At 35.8% G+C, this 13759-nt stretch overlaps 1 protein-coding gene across 6 annotated transcripts in view; it reads right to left on the reverse strand.

Annotated features, from left to right (window-relative positions):
- LOC132195049 (uncharacterized) overlaps positions 1-13759 on the reverse strand; it is a 151709-nt gene that overhangs the window by 119897 nt on the left and 18053 nt on the right. The gene's annotated exons all lie outside the window — the stretch shown is intronic.

Below are 13759 nucleotides of genomic sequence, written 5' to 3' on the forward strand. Positions count from 1 at the left end.
GATTCGTTTGATCCAATTATGACTAATGCCAGACATCAAATGGCACCTCATTCGAATTCGCCGGTCAGCACGCAGCATTACGGAAGCAATTTGAAATCCACACAAGCGAGGGATATTTGAGCAGGGTCTTGAATGGCAAATCATGCACGTGATTCCGGGCATTCCGCCGGCAATGGCAATCACATTTTGCAGCAGGGTCTGCCAGCAGCCGGATTGGGTCGAGCGAGTAAGGTGTGCGCGGCTATTGAAAAGCACTTTGAAGCACGCCAAACACGACGAGTTGTTAAATCCCTCTCGGTTCAAACAGCGACGAATATAGGGGATGTGAGAGAGATTTTGATGCTGCCGGTGTGTGTCAAAAAGGTGAGCGAGCTGGACACACCGTGGCTCGAATTAAAACGAGATTACTCGGATTTATGAAATGATACATGTTCGCGGCGTTTAATTAAAAAAAAGCGTCACGAAATTTACAATTTACGTTACAGCTCGCTCCGCACTGGCAATCAATTGCGTCAAGTCAAAAAGGTAAATTAAAAAGCGCGAAATTAAATTGCTGCGCACGAGCTCGGGCGCAATCAAAACAGTCCTGCCGCCGGCTGTGCGCTAAATGCCCATTTTTACGGCTGGGAAAAAGCTTTTTTTCCCTTTCGTCGTTGTGAAACGAAAAAAAAATGTGAGGCCAATATGTGATGCGCACATTTTTATGGTGTAATTCGCCCTTCCGTTGTCCGTTAAAATACCGTGAACTGCTGCTGCTGGAATCCCGTTATGGAATGGCGGCGCCATAACAAAGCTCATTGTGAATTTCTGCAATGTGGTATTTAGCAGTTTGGTGTGTGTAACTACGTTTATTAAATAAAATTCGAATGTCGTTTCGGGACATCATGAAATGAATTGGGCCAAAACAAACGCACAAAAATATTTTGGGTGTTTGTTTGAATTGTATATTGTCCGTATGTTGACAATTTTATTTTGTATTCAAAATGAATGTAATAATCAGATTATTCTCCTTGAAAATAGAATTAGATTATACAACTTTGTAAATAATAGAAAAGAAATATAGTGAGTTCAACTATAAATCAACGTATAATAATTGCAATTAATAAATTTTACTCTTAATACTTTTAGATTACTAAATTTATTAAAAAACATTTTTGAAATTAATAAAGTAATAATTTAGGAAATTTATTTTTTAATCATAATTTTTTACGTTAAAATAATGTTTCTAATAAGCCAAAAGTGTTAATAGACATTTTTAAATAAATAAATTTATATAAAATTTACGTAATTGCATTTAAAAGTCAATTTGCAGGTTAAACATTTTCCTTCTTCACAAATATACATAACTTATAGCTGATAATTTTAGCGTTATTGGTTTTTTAAATTTTTATTTCATTCACTAGTAAAAAAATCAAGGATTCAGCATTGTCTTCAATTATAAATTCTCAAATTTAATTTTTAAGCCTACATTACTCTTTTTCAGTAGAATCAACAAAAGAGAATATTCCGCATATTTTCCCTAAGCTTCATTATTTCAGGAAAAATCTCACCACAAACCAAACACATTTATTTTTATCCCTCATTGTGATTCAGAACATTACAATAGTGTTTCATATTTGATGCACAAATTTCTGCTGCCGAAATTGTAATTCCGGCTTGCTTCTGTTGATGAACCGCCATTGAATTCAAATTCAAACACGAACTGCAATATAAATTTGAATGGATGAGGTCGGCGCCGCTCTGATAGATTCAGACCATTCACTTTCGAATTAATATTCACCGCAAACACCATCGCGCCCATTCAAGTCAATCGATGCTGAATAATAAATTTATGTACGAATGCTTACCGGTTAAATACAGTGAATAAATAATGACGCCTCAAAATAAAGGAGAGGCTTAACTTGGCTTTGTTGGATGAGACCGGCAATGGAACAAGACTGCACTTTATACAGAGCCGCATTTGCCATACACCGGGGGTCTGATTCCAAACAAAAGACAAAAGGCCGCCGCAATAATAATTACTGGGGCATTAAATCTAATCAAATCAGGGCTGGTGCAGCGCTTTGCCGGAATGTATTATTGCGAGTTTGAGCTCCAAATCCACCTCGAGCGGACGATTCTCCACACAACCATAATGATATTTGCGCAGAGTAGGGCGATCAAAAGGATTAATATTATTAAGGCGTAGTCTCCTCATTTCCAGACCCGGATAAACACGATTATACCTCTGACTCAAATACCATCAAATTCCACTTGCTCCCTTTTGCGCATATGTTTGTTCACAAATAAGTTAAATCGTGGATGTAAAAAATCAGGTGGATTTTCAACTAAATTGAAAAGATTGAGTAATTCTATACTTAATAAATGTGCATTGATAAAAATAAAATTAATTTATTCCCCTTCACGCCGCCCACCTTCTTATCTCCAGATGTGGCAAAAACATGTAAGCAGACAGTCCGATAAAATCCTTTGTTTTCTCTCCCAAAAGACGATCGACCTGCGAGCCTCTTGTGATTTTAGAGCTGTGGCAGTTTCATGACGCGGAACAAAAAATCCGACAGTTTGCGACGCAAAAAATCGTCATAAAGAGTAATGATTCAGACAGTACTAGCTGCTTCCCTCTTCTTATCGGCGCTTCTCTTGACAAGCCCGCCCGGTCATTATGTAGTATTTTAGGCAAAAAATGCTCCGAGGAAGACCAGCGAGCAACGTGCAGTTTTGGCGCGGATCCTAATGTGCTTTGGACGAAATGCGGGCATGTGCACCGCGTTTTATTGGCAATTGGAATGTAGTATTACTCATATTATTTTCAATAGAGGGTCAATTCAATTGAATTAAAATATCTACATCAATTCTTAAAAAGTTAATCTAAGATAATCATAAAATAATCTATTTTTAAATTAAAATTAGACGCTGCATATGTATCTAAAAATTTCAAATTTATGTAAATCTATTTTGAAATATATATTTTAATTGTTTTATTACATATTCATTTACATTTTTTAATATTATTAAAAATGAACTTTGATTGATTGAACTGAATCTTGATTCATTGGAGACTTTTACCAAAAGCCTTTTTTTCTCGAGCTCAAGTTCCAAACATAAATTCGGAAAATTTAATATAAGTTTTGAGTCAATATTTCCAGGGCAGTTATTAAGATTTGCGAGCAAAATCGAGAATTTATTGTAATAATTTCTTATTCCATGGAGAAGGAAAGAGTCAAGGCTCGTTCTATGTTGGCCAAAGATATCAAGAGGGCTGCTCGATCTCTGCACCCTCTCGTAACGCCTTGGTGGCAGAACGTATGTAGCCGGTCGGTTGGGTGGTTTTAAAGGCTTTGTACACAAAGGGAGTGACCCCCTGAGCGGGTGTATTTATCAAACGGCGGTGGCGCAAACTTTTACTCCTTGCCAGCAAGAAGAGAGTGCGAACAAAGTTTCCGGTGGCAGCAGCATTGTATCGAGCTGCTTCTTTTTTAATTAAAATGGGGATAGCGGCCGACAGATAAGAAGAAGCTAGCGGAGCGAGAGATTTATAATTCTCTACCCACGCGGATTAAAAATGCATGGAAACGTGCGCTTTAATTTAGAAAAAGAGAGACGACTCGCCGCCGGATGAGTATATTCTGGGGGACAGCAGTTTTAATCAATCAAGAGACGGTTAATTTCCAAGGGACTGAAACTGGATGGAATGTTATTAATTTTTTTTATCAATTCTTCAATGAAATATTTTGGTTAAAGAAATTCGTTTTTGTCAGCAAAATTTTGATTGCAAAATCATTGATTGATTAAAAAGCCATCAAAAAAAGGAAACGTTTGCAGTTTATTTTCATCAATTTTGCTTCCACAATCATAATTCACAGTGTGACAAAAATGCGCTATAAAAGCTGAGCTATACATTTTAAATTTTATAGTTTCCAGTGGAGCTAACATTTCTACACAAGGGGGAGGTGCGCGATTAAGCTGTTATTATAAGAAACTTTAACACTTTAGATTGTTGTGCGAAAACAACGGAGAAATGCTGAAATGGGGACAGCGGCGGATAACGAGTTGAACCAGGAAATCCAAGAACTCTTTCGTGTCCCTTTTCTTACCACCATTACTTTTTACAATCCAGGCCCACGATGTCTGCGAGATGGGTTGGAATTTCTAACCGAAAAATCATCTTGTTGATAATGCAACTCCCATTTTCACAATCTCCCTTCACAATCAAATTATGTTACAGCTTCTTTTTCGGAATTGCATTTTTAGCATTAATTTTTCGGCGAATCCTGATAGTAGTGTGACGTCATCTGTTGCTTACAAGCCGCTCCATGAATGTATTTTACATATTTTATAGAAACATGACGTTTCGCCACAGCTTTCGCCGAGCGCATCGTAATATAATAAAACCCGCGCAGGCCTAGCCGATGTAACGTTGTTTAGTCGTAGAGACAAAAAGCAGCTCCCGCAGTGAGAGAGCTGTTTCGTTTAATGGGCACGGCACTCGAGTTCTTATATTACTGGGCGCACAGCCTGTCTCTCTTGGCCTTTCTGCTTTCAGATATCATTTGGAGGAAGGTGTGCAGAATATCGAGAAATGCGGACCTCTCCAGACAAAAACCATCTCTATGCTAATTTAGTGCACTAATAAGACATGCGGCGATGACGACAAAAAATTTATTATGCTCGTCTTCAGAGCCGAATTATGGAAGCTGTGTAAACCCAAGTGGTGCCTGGTCCGTAAATTTTTGCGGCTCCTCTACCTGCGCTGTTTACTAAACTTTGCAAGGACAGCATGGCGGCAAAGATTAAATTTTTTAAGAAAACCTCTTGAAAATTCTCTTTGCCAAAACATCAAAGATTTTATACTTCTTTTCTGAAAAATTACCACATCCAATAACGATCTAGCAAATTTCTTTATAATTATCAATCCTGCGACATTTTTTCTCCTTTTTCGATTTCAGTAAAATTAGCTTAGTGATGGAGACATAACAGCAAATCCTATAATTTAGTACATTATTAACCTTGCTGGCTTTAGTTTAGCATAGCATAAATAATTTGTTCTTTGCAATGACATTTGATGCCAAATTACAAATCAGATTTAAATCATCACTCAAGATTGAGACAAGGCGGTGAACTATCCAGATCAATAATAAAAAACATTGAAATTAAAATTAATCTATGAGCAAATTAATCAAATAAAAAAAAAATCTTTTACGTGGAATCTCATGGTCAAAGTGAAATCAAGAAAATATTTTAAAAGCTACAAATTTGGAATTTGGTAAAAAACATTGTGTATAAAACGACTCTCTTGTGTAGCATAAAACTACAAACAATATTGCAATTTAGAAAGCTTTCACCATTTACTTTGCTTATAATATAACTCCCCAACCAAGTCCATTTTTTTTTAATAATTATATTATTTCTTCCTTTCTTCCTATTGATGGAATACTTCCACTGATCTGATTTGAAGCAAATTTGAAGACCTGCTTAGGTTCAGTAAAATTAATACGGGTTAGCAATTGGTAATGTGGGGTAATCAAATGCAAGCGCCTAGAGCATGTCGTGCTGATCACCACTTTCTCACGCTTCAGCGAGCGTTACAACAAACTAATCTAAAATATTCTACACTTGGAAACTAGTTGGCAAGCAAAGTTTAGCAAGTGCGTCTTGACAGGCCGTGCAAAATTCCCAACAAGCAACACGATGGCGCCGCATGATAATCAAACGAAAATTAGCGAAGTGAGTGAGAAGGCTGAACACAGTCTTACATAGAGAGCCCTCCTTTCGTAGCGCGCACGTCTTGGGTTGTTTTGCGTGGTAATCAACTAATTGCCGCTCAGCTTGTAATTTAAATTGTTTGTTCTGCTGCAAGCGTGTGGCAAAGAAGCACTTATTGTTGTTAGTTTGGAGCAGTTTGGAGGTTCTCTAAAGTGGTGAAGGACATTGTTTAGGGTTAAACCGAAAGAAAAATTAATTAATTTTACTTCAGATTTTATAAATTTTCCTCCTGATGTTTTTAATCTCACAGATAACTAATGATTGTATTAAATTATAAAAATATAATGCCGTTTAAATGAATAAAAATCTTACGATTCCCGTGAAATGAATCACATACATTGATTTATCTCTTTAAACTTTTAATTGGCGGGACAAAAGAATTGAAGGCGTGATAAAAAAATATTTAACCTTAAATTTTATCCCTTTGGATTTATCCTGGGATATTTTTTATACCGGGAGAGCTAAGTGTATTGAATATCCCCCATTATGTAATGTGTATTGAAGAAATGAAGATTAGCAACTTACAATTTATTTCCATAATGTTTGGAATACAATGGGGTTTCAGTAACTTATGTATTATATATGGATATTTTTCTAATGAAAAAGTAGTATTTAAAGTAAAGACTCAATACTCGGAGCCTAAAAATTGTAATAGAATAAATGTTATTTAAAAATTAAATATGTAATAAAATAAATATTTTTATGATGCCGTAAATTTAAAACAATTTATTAAGTTTCTAGTTATTACAAAACAATTCTTAAGGTTCAGTTAGTCTTCCTTTGACTTGAAGCTTGAAGTCATGATAGATTCAATCAAATTGATTTACTCCTCTTTTTGCATGTTTGCCATATCTAAGACTTGTGTATGTATTATAATTTATTTTTTCTTTTAGAATTATATAAATGGCAAAATAAAAGCATAAAAAAATCTCTAATATTTTATAAATAATTACAAACGTAGTTATTCAAGCATAATAACTACACTGAATATAAAATGTTACAAAATCATCATTTTGGAAAAAAATTAATTATTATAACTCCTTCTCGTAACTGCTACTTCGCCGTTTTCTATGATCGGGTAGAGCGGTTCAATTTGCATTTACAAGGGCCATCCCCACATTCAATATTGACGATGCACTCTGGTGTTGCAGCCGTGGCGGCGGATGTTGTCGGAAAGGCGGCGGTTTTCCAGTTAGGGCACCACAAGAGCTCTATTGATCATCCTCTTGCGCCTGATGAGAGAGCCCAGTTTGTTCGGCGCATCACACACACACAGGACGGACCCTTTGGTCAACAATCGCGCGCATTATGCGTCACTCTAGCTGTGCGCGTGTAAATGCACACACAGGCGTGCCATTAAACGCTCTAATCCCGCAATTAAAGTGGCTTACCCACGCGAGGCCTTCTGTCTGCAGAATGGGACACGACGTGGTGTTTTGTATACCTTTGGGCATACGAGCGATGGATTTCGTTTGCTATAATATTGGCCTATAGCCCTGCAAACGACCCTCGGTAATTTCGCGTTGTGGCTCGCGTACATATTGAATTAGAAAGTTTATCGGCGCGCGATTTGAATAGTTCGGCTTAATGTTATGCAACTAGCCCGGCAGATGTGCTTGGTATTTGCATAAGTTCGACTTGGCACCCCACTTGAATAATTTGTGCCGGTTGGTGACACATGACGGACGTTCTAGTTTCTTCTATAAAAAATTTTCATTTGCAAAAAAAAATTCGCTTAAATTACGTTAAAAAATTTCCCTCTAAAATTATAATGGAGCAAAAATTCTGCTGATAAAAATATAACGTTTGGGATTTTTTTTTAAATTGTGCAATTTGTGCCCGAGTTTATAACACTCGCATGTTATTTTTAATAGGTTATTTAGACGATCACCTATTTTTCCTCATCTGAATTAAAATACTTAGGTAGATTATTTGATTTTATGACAGATGAGACCATTTTAATGTAAGAGTTACGATCTACCTGAAATTTTATTTTATAGTTTCAGAGTTTTCAATTACGAACAATCTGCGATCTTATTTCAAAATAAATATTATGTCAAATAAAAGGCTTTTTGTCCTATCTCATAATTATTCAAACTTACTATGAAAAAAGCAAGTTGCGTTGAAGCTTGATGCCTCTCTATTTGTGTCATGAGAAAACAACCGTGTTTTCCTGACAATTAGGCCAATTAGTATGTTGCATTACAACGTCACACCGTATTAAAACCAATTTCTCTTTCTCCCTCCCATCCGAGTGAAAGGGACGTGATAAAAATTACGTGCTAAGGGCGTGACACGAAGCGCTGCTTTTCTCAAAGCAATTAACTGCCTTAATTAGATAAACGGCGCGCCAGAGAGACGTCTACGCAGCAAAATATTTAGTATAAGAGCGGGATGAGCAAAGAAATGAAGCGTCAGCAGCATCGTTTCACCCTCTTCTGTCATTTTCTCAGTGTGTGTGTCACTGTGACTGGAATACTCAAACAGCAGAGGCGGCTCTGTCAATGCCGAGGATGCTGAAGGCAAAGTTCCGCAATCACTCTTCATCCTCGCGTGCTCCCTCGCTCTTTCCACTGGCAAGAGCTAACGGCCATTTTTATGCTGGCTTCTCTGTTTAAGGTCCACTTCAGTCTTAAAGCCCTTCGCAATATTGCTCCGAGAGAAGCTTCGTCTGAACTTTGGAGAAGAGACTGAATATGTTTCTTTAAGTTTGCCAGCTGCTTGGCTGAGATATGAATTTTCAAGAGAATAAAGAGAGAGAGGAAGAAAAAGTTAAGAAAAAAATCAAAGCGTAGATTCTTGACATTGTTATTTCAGCCATTCTTTGGCATATAATATTTACATTTACAGGAGTTTATTATTTTTCCTCACAAATATTTAACTTTTTTCAAACTGCATCAACTTCATTTGACAGGAAAAAATTAATTTAGATAAAGTTTACCACGTGGGGCTTGTATCAAATTGGTTATGCGAGATAGATGAACTGGGTAAGTAATTCTCGCCCCACCGAAACCAAGCCGCAAACCTTCAACTAACTTAACAAGTAACTTCTCCGAAGGCTTTTGAGCGCCCAAGTGTCTGGCCGTTCGCCAACAGTTCGAAATAAAACGTGCAATGATGAAGGGCCACTTATATAGATGGTTTAGCCAGCAGCACTCATCAAACTTTGCCGTTCATTGATCGTCGATATGAGCGTTACCGTTACACCTGCCGAGCAACAAGTTCATTATTGGAGAAAAAGAGTAAAAAGAACGACGCAAATTTGCTATTGAGACGGGTTTTGAAGCATGAAATATGTGTGTATTTGGTTGAGGATAGAGAGTTTCGTTGGCAAGCCTCGATTAGTTTAGAGGCCTTTTTGGCGAGTGGCTGAAAAGCCACGGAGCGATGTGCTGGTGGCCCACTTCAATTTGCATAATCTGTGAAAATCCTCGTTAGTAAGCACAATTAAGCGAAATGCGTGCGATTAAATGCAAACCACTGTTGTTTCGCTAAGGTAGATAAAAGAAAAATATTGGTTCCAGGCAAAAAAAAAAAAAAAATATCGAAGGAAACTGATAATTTCATAAATTTAATATGAAAATTGACATTAAAAAAATTATTCTGAATTCTCTGAAATTGACTGTGTTTAGTTAAACAAATTCACTTCTTAAAAATGAAGAAGAAATAAGTGATATAATTATTGTTAATGGATAATACATCGTCTTGGCTGAATCAAAAGTTAAAACCAGACACATTTAATACTAAATATTATTTTTACTCTTAGGTTTTCAACTCATCATCACCATTATGCAGTCTTTAGCTTTATTTGTGATACTTCTGATTTGTGATATTATATTTTGTGTTCAAGAACTTATTCGGCTCCTTGAGAATGAGAATATAGCTTTCAATAAAAAAAATTAATTAAAAAATGTAACTTCCAAACAGAAAATAATTTAATTTAAAACCAAAATCACTCTTTTAAATCTAACTATTTATCGCTATTGACAATTAAAGAACGCATTTCGTAAAATTAATTTTGTTGAAAGACAAAAATTACATTCAAATTATAAAAAATTGTGTACTTGAAAAAAATAATAATGTTTAACGTTTCACAATAAAGATAAAACGGAAATCAACGGAAATAAATGAAGCTATTGATAAAACTTCTTAAAGTTTTATCATAATTTTTAAACATGTCGCTTGGATTGGTCTGGAAATCATTATCATAAATTTTATTTTGAAAAATGACGAATCACAGCAAAAAACTTTATAATTTTTAAATTCAACATAGAGATAGATGTTTTTTAAAGAATATTTCATATTATGAGGGTTTTTTTAACTTTAACGCTCATCATTTTTACTGAGACGGACAAAAATCTGAATTCTAATGAAACCCACACCTAGCGATTATTCAAAAGAGGGTTCTGAGCTCCTTAAAGTACGCAGTAGCACCCGAGAGGAGAAACAAAGCAAAAATCTTGAGAGTTAAAAGGGTAAAATGGAAAACGTGGATGAATGACAGCGGTGAGCACGCGGCTGCAACTTTCCTGGGCGTTTCGCTTGTTTTCGCTGCCACGGTGGCACCTCAACTTCTTTTCTCTGCCTCTCTCATATTATTATAAACTTTCGTGACATTTTGTGTCGACAGTTTCATGACACAATATAAGCCCTTCCTTGCAGCGGTATTAATACAATAAGCCTGGCAAACAATACACAGCGGAGTAACTCGCAAATGGAACTTGGCAATTTTCTTGAGTACGCGCCTTGAAATATAAGAAAAAAGTATCCGCGCAACCAACAGTTAATTTGTAAATACTGGCGAGTATTCCGCACTGATGTGCAGTGTGTGTGTGTGTGTGCGCACACATAAGAAGCTGCTTTTTCGAAAAAGCTTTTATGCTGGGCTTTAGAGGTTATTTATTTTTGAATAAAATTTGCCTCTCCATTAAAAAAGTAACACACTTTTTCGTCGCTGCCACATTTTTATTAGCCGCATAAAAAGGGTCGGTTATATTGTATGGTGGCCGAGTATTCTTGGCACACATTATCATATTGTAGCGCAAATTTTTATTACGCAACACGAAGCCGTGCATTAGCAACTCACGCTTTGCTAATGCCACTTTCCAGCAAGCCTCATGCAGTGTTCAGACGAGAGTTTTCCTGGAAAAGTTTGTGAAGAGGAAGGATCACCTGACTATTTTGAAAGGTAATTTCTTTTCATACGCTTTGATATACTCCATGATTTTCTGCGTCATGTAATCAGTTGTAATATCGATTTATATTAAGTGGACTTTCAATTCTTTCAAATATAGCTTTTATCATCCTAAACTTAAAATTTGGTCCAATAATTAATAGCAGAAATAGAAAAATAATTAAGTAAAGTGTGAAAATAGTTATTTTTGATATAAGAGAAGGCAATTACTGCCCAAATAATCCGCATACATATACTTTTTAGCGAATTCTGCTAGTTGCTATACCGTTTGTGATTTCCATTTTTACTTATCTTCTTATGACTGATTTAGAACTAAACACAAATAATATTAACTTTAAAAAAAATCTTCCAAGTTTAGTACTGTACTTTTTTTAATAGAATATTTTCTACTAGTTAAATGTTCCTTGTTTTTTTTCTTAATATAATTTTTTTAATATAAATAAAACCTATTTGTGTCTCAGATGCTCAATTAGGCTTGAATTAAATGCGAAAGGAACTCCATTTTTTTCTTTTTCAAAACCGCAGAGTGTCTAGGAAAAAATTTTAACTTAAAATATGTTTTATTTCTACAATAAACTTTACACTCCACGGGAGCTCCAATTAAGAAAGATTCCCCTTATTTACCTGGAGGTAAATTTTCCATTCCTTGTCTGACATTACATGCGCCTGGAACTCATTTTCTGCTTCATTGTACAAAACAAGCTGATTGCTTGAACCTACCGTGCGCTTATTTGCTTTCATCCCGCTTGCTTGAGTGCGAATCATACCGAGAGGTTGATATTAAATTAAACAGGAAATTTCCGGGAAGGAAACTTTTTTAACGCGTTTGTTTGCACCTAAAGGCGGCTTTTTTTGCCGAGCGTCTGCCTCTTTGCAAAAGACGAAAGCACTTCTTTCGCATTTACCTGCGGGAGAGAAGAAGCTCTTCATTCGCAACCTTTTGAAGTCCCGTCTGGGCGGCTTAATGAAGCGTGAGGCTTGGATAGCAGAATTTATTTCGCCACGGCCGTTTTGTATACTGCTGCCTTAATAGGACAATAATCTGGCTGACAGCTCGCTGAGCTGATGAGTTGGCGGCAACGCGCTGATGGGCACGAATAATTACTGTCTGGTGAAAAAGGTTCGACCAAAAAATGTATCAATTTTGTAAAATAATTGCTTCCCCTCCGGCTTGTAGATGAAAAGAAAATTGCTCTTCTCCCGTGTATCTGCAATTTTTTATGAAATTTTTCAAGCTGTGTAAAATTATTGTTACGATTTTTTATTTTTTATTAATTAATAAAAAAAAACTGAAAATGGAGAGTGGAGAAAAATTGAAAATTTCAGAAATAACAGAAAATTGACTGTTTGATTTTGGCAGATAGGATGAATAATATTATATAATGCTGTAATCATCATATTTAAATTAAAAGAGAATGAATGAAAAAAATCACAGTTTTTATTAATGCATTTAGAAATCGTTTCATTGGCAATAAAAAGTCTTGTATTTGGCCTAGAGATAAGCCGCAAGCTTTTTTCTGGGTACAAAAAGTCCGATAGTGAGCGCAAATTTTATTTTTTTTTTCTTGCGCCAAGCTACTCTGGATATGAAGAAATAATAATGATTGCGCTGTTTCATATTGCGGGCGTACTTACGCCTCGCTCATATTTGAGGCTGCAAAAACGGGCACGCCGTGTGTACTTCATAAGCTATTCATGCATATTGGCCCGCCAGCAGGCAAAACAGTTGGCGATGATGGCCGTATAATTTTTCTGTCGTTTACGAGACGCGATCGAATCGTGCCTGAGTTTTGATACAAAAAATGTGTATATCTCAAGCCCGCTTTTCGCGTTCTCGGCCATTCTAGTCACGCCTCTCTGTATTATGGATCATACGTTGGAAGTGCGGTGCGTGTGACGCAAATCTCGCGCAAGCACCAGCCTTGCCGCCGAAGCCAGCCTGGACCATAACTGGTGCGAAATATAGCGCAACAAGCAAACAGCCGGGCTATGATGAAAACTATCATTTTGTAAGGAAGAGTGTGCTTTGCTTTAGTTGGGATATGTTTCTTGTGGAAATACGCTAGACATAACCTTTTAGAAGAGTAAACTAGCAAGAAATTAAATTAGTTTTATAATTCTTCTTGCTTATTATCACTATTGATGTATTTAAAAATCATTTCAGAAAGCGCGGTTTACTTTCAATGAAATGATTATTTGTATTGTTTGTTTGTACAAATAAAGCAGTTACATCACATTTTTTACAATGAATTTGTTGTGCAGCATATTTCAAAAATAAATTTATATTCTCTTCAAAGATGCATTCGGCAATTTATACATATAAGCTATATAAAATTTATAGTTAAAATAAATATAATGGTTCCATTTAAAGTTTTAAGCCAATAAAAAATACTTATTAAGTACAAAACAAATTAAAGATTCAATATCTTCAACTGTCTTCAACGTTAGTAATTAAATTTTAATAATATAATACTCATGTAATGATTAAAAAAAATCTTTTCCAGTAACAAATTAAAGTCGAAATATTTTTAAGTATTTTTTCAAAAAAAAAAAAAATATTATATTTGTTTAACTTCAACAGACAAAATGTATTGTTTTGATAAAAAAATCTTTGTTTGAATTTTTTTTTTTTTTTTTTTTTTTGCGGAGGAGTCTGTTATTGAAGGGCATAGTAGAGTCACGTCGTCAATTAATTGCACTTCCTTTCGCGTTGGCAGGTACATAATTGGAAAAGTGGATATCATCGAACGGGGGTGCGGATTTTGTTAAATATTCTATTCACGCGCGCACACTGACGGATGC

The sequence above is a fragment of the Neocloeon triangulifer genome, unplaced genomic scaffold, assembly GCF_031216515.1.
Source record: "Neocloeon triangulifer isolate White Clay Creek 2 clone unplaced genomic scaffold, ASM3121651v1 ptg000001l, whole genome shotgun sequence".
NCBI lineage: Eukaryota > Metazoa > Arthropoda > Insecta > Ephemeroptera > Baetidae > Neocloeon > Neocloeon triangulifer.